This window comes from Sinocyclocheilus anshuiensis, unplaced genomic scaffold (genome assembly GCF_001515605.1).
Source record: "Sinocyclocheilus anshuiensis isolate Anshui unplaced genomic scaffold, SAMN03320099.WGS_v1.1 scaffold1913, whole genome shotgun sequence".
In the NCBI taxonomy this organism is placed as follows: domain Eukaryota; kingdom Metazoa; phylum Chordata; class Actinopteri; order Cypriniformes; family Cyprinidae; genus Sinocyclocheilus; species Sinocyclocheilus anshuiensis.
Window position 1 is genome coordinate 105,460 of NW_015540969.1, and position 4,462 is coordinate 109,921.

Consider the following 4,462-nt stretch of genomic DNA (forward strand, 5'->3'; position numbering starts at 1 on the left):
TGCTCTCCTATACTCACATAATAACCTCTCCCTTCTAAGTATGACCTGAACCATTTGATTACCATCCCAGAAAGCCCGACCCAGTTTTCCAGTCTCTCTAGAAGTATGTTATGATCGACCGTGTCAAACGCAGCACTGAGATCTAGTAGTACCAGCACTGATATTTTGCCAGAATCAGAATTTAAGCGAATATCATTTATTTTCTTAATGAGCGCTGTCTCTGTGCTGTGATGCGGTCGGAAACCAGATTGAAAATTGTCCAGGTATCCATTTGAGTTTAAGTATTTGTTCAGCTGATTAAAGACTACCTTTTCAATAATATTGCCTATAAAAGGAAGATTTGATATTGGTCTGTAATTGCTCAAACTGTTGTTATCAAGATTGCTCTTTTTCAGCAGGGGTTTAACAACTGCAGTTTTCAGGGAGTCTGGAAACGTCACAGAAAGAAGTGAGGCGTTCACCACTTCTAAGAGATCTGCTTCTAAACAGTTAAGCACCCTTTTGAAAAAATATGTGGGACGTGTCAAGATAGCAGGTTGACGATTTTAGGTGCTGCACTATTTCTTCCAAAATTTTGCTATCAATTTCTTCAAAAATAGACATAGTATCTTCTTTTTGATATTGCGGTCGAATCTGTCTGACCTCTGCATAACTTGAGGATGTGCATAACTTGAGAAACACACACAGTAAACATGTACAAACTTGATAGAGGCGTTCAAATTTCAGATATTACAATAGAAAGAGAATGGTCAGATATTACGTGTGTGTGTGTGTTTAGCTATAAATTGTGGATAAATAGTGAATAGGGTAATAAATGTTACTAATAGACATCAATTAACTACCCAGTTAATTTATTAGATTTAGTAATTTAACAGATGCTTTTACCCAAAGCGACTTACAAAGTGACATTACACATTACATTAGGAATTGCAAAAATGTTTTGTATTACGTTTTCTGAAATGTTGTTTAAATATGCAAATGAGGCACTAATTAATCAAATAAATGCTGAATTGCATACATTTCCAGACCATAAATATGAACATTAGGAAAAGTCAGGTTGAAAATTCTAGTTTGATTTTGTTGGCATTTTTCAAGTTGTATATCAAGTTTTTCCAGAGGGGATTTTGGATTTCTCTTTTCATCACTCCGTAAATCAGAGTCATACTAACAACAGACAGAAACAAATATTTTCACTATGTTTTTAGGAGTAACGCTGTATAATCAGTGTGAATGAAATATGAACAGACCTTCAGAATAAAGAGAGGAATAAAACTGAAGTTTGGTGTTTGTAAGATAAAAAAACTTGTTAAAGATATTGATTGGAATTGAAATCTACAAATGCAAATAGATAAAATTCAATCAAATAAACATTTAAACGTGTATTTTGGATGTTTTCTTTCTAGTAGATAAAAAACACCAACACCAACACCAAAAAAAAAAAAAAAACACTAACCCAAAATCTCAAAATTGACCAATGCATGAAAAAATTATTTTGAAAGAGTCTTTCTTTAAATCTGCCACTCTCAAACATACAAACCGTCCATTATAGAGCTGGTGTTAGTCTGGCTCATTATAATGGACTTGATGAAGACTATGAAGTTTGTTCATTTCACTGAAGACAACTGCACTGAAATCTCAGTGAAGCTCAGACGGGGTTCGGTTACTGCAGCTGAAGCGAGCGCAGAAGGCTAATTTCAGAGATTTTCTGTTTGTGTTGGCTGAAGGGAACTTCCGCCTCCTAAGATCATATTTACACGCCGCAACAGCTACCCAATAACAGATTTCCAGCAGAGTGTTTATCAATGGAAAACCAGGAAATCCTACGGGCCGACAAGATACACGCAGCAGTCTCAAACACACACACACAGACACACACACACTCAGACGAGCCTCCCCCTCTACAGTGCCATGTGTTTAGTGTTCAGAGAACCAGCCTTTGATAGTCAAGCACACCTGTATTTTCAGCTAGAGACTTCCTCCCTGCACACGCCCCTCTGCTTTGATTGTTAAACAGCCCCGGCGCCAACACACACACACACACACACTCACGCACGCACACACGCACTCACACACACGCGCACACACACGCACGCACGCATGCACGCACACACACACACACACACTTACACTCTTACGCACACACACACACACACACACACGCACTCACACAAACACACACACACACACACACACACACACACACACACACATTAAACAACTCTTCATATCTAGGTGACCAGCTTTTCAGTTTCCCACAGACTCACAGATGTGTGTCTCTCTCACACTCACACACAAACACAGACACAGAGAGAGAGACATGACACGGATTGTGTGCAGATGTGTGTGTATCTATATCATGTTTGTTTAGTGACGTAAAGCTTTACTGTAAGCTTGAAGACAATAAAGCTCCTTAAATCTTGAGACAGACAGAGGAAGACCAGCAGTGGGGCACGATCACCGGGAAACTTTTCACACAGCCATAACACATTTGAGTGAAGGGTTCATTTTCCATTTGAATTTAACAGTTTGATTTCATTTGATTCTAGATATGTGTAAACTTAATTACAGCTGTATGTGTAATTATCAGGTTCAGCAATTTGTGTGGATGTTACTTACAGCATGAATGTACAGTATGCGAAAGGGTTCCACTTTATATTAGGTGTCTTTAACCACTAAATCTATAGGATGTACTTTGCTAATAGATTTCATAATCAATCAATCAATTAATTAATTTTAAAAATTGTAAAGAAATGACAAGTAACACTGAATTAAAATTTACATTTTGAAGGAGAAAGAATGAATTAGTAGTTTGTTTATTTACTGATTTGTGTAAAACATACTCCAATAATCTTTTTATAAAAAAAATAAATAAATAAATCATTTTTACAGTGTATATAAAATGGGTCCTGCAAAAGTGCTCTTTAACATCATTTTGACAGTGAGTTTCACTGCCAGATAAAATTTTTGATATTTTTTACTAGTGGGTGCAGGACACTAAAGTCCATTTATGTAAGTGAGGATAACAAAATAAAGTAAACTGTAACATATTATACACCAAAATTCTTCATACAGTGGACTACAAATAAAATTGATAAACATTCGGGACCAAAAATTTGATTTGACACTTTGACCTGATCATGTTTTGTTACATACCTTTCTATGTAACAAATTACATGTTCTAAGATGGCGCCGCAGATGGCAGCCATGGTTTGTCGCTCCTTGGTACTTGTACTTTTTTTGTTTGTTTGTCCTGTCTTAAGCAACTTTTTCATGATCAGCTTTACTAGAAGCGAACTCCTGGACATCAGAAATAGCACACCAAATAACTTTCTGCCACCATTTGAGCATTCAGAAGTTTTACTGGACATTTTAGTCAGAGGAGCTGTGTTGCTATACAAGCGCTCCAGGCGACGCAAGCGAGGAAAGTGCGCCGGCACACTTGTGAAACTCCGACAGCTTGGTTTTAGGACGCCGCTGCCGAGCATTCATCTGGCGAATCTTCACTTCCTAGCAAATAAATCAGACGAACTACGACTCCTCACCCGCACAAACAAGGACTTTTTAAACTCTGCTGCACTTTGCTTCACGGAAACCTGGCTGAACGGAGCCCTGGACAGCACGCTTCATCTAACGGGCTTCCAGCTGTTCAGAGCGGACTGCGTCACTGAGTCGTCGAGGAAAACGAGAGGCGGTGGATTATGTTTTTATATCAATAAATATAATTCCCCACCAGGGAACACGCATGAACACACACAGGAAATGTGTGTTCCCACCAGGACTTATTTAACATTTAACAACGACAAACCTTAGTTCAGTGCAAAACTGAAACAGCTTCGCCAGGCCAAAGAGAACGCCTACAGGAGTGGGGACAAAGCCTTGTACAAACAGGCCAAATACACACTAAATAGGGAGAAACGAGTGGCAAAGTTAAACTACTCTGAAAAGCTCTCAAGTAATGACTGTACATCAGTGTGGAATGGCCTGAAAGCCATCACCAGCTACAAGACCCCATCCCCCAACACTGAGGACAATCAACAACTGGTTGAAGACCTGAACGAGTTCTACTGCAGGTTTGAAATGCAAAAGCCTGGTCTGACATCCCACACCCACTATGACCGTCTCACAGCACATCCATCAACACCCTCCCCCTCCCTCCCCCCTACTGTTTCTCAGCCTGTACTCAAGATCTGTGAAGACGATGTACGCAAAGTCTTCAGAAAGCAGAAGATAAGGAAAGCCAAAGTGTGTGTAGTCCCCTCCTGCTTCAAATGTTCCACCATCATCCCTGTACCCAAGAAACCAAAAGTCACAGGACTTAATGACTACAGACCTGTTGCTTTAACATCTGTGGTCATGAAGTCATTTGAGAGACTGGTGTTGGCCTACTTGAAGGACATTACTGGACCCTTGCTGGACCCCCTGCAGTTTGCTTACCGAGCAAACAGGTCTGTGGATGATGCAG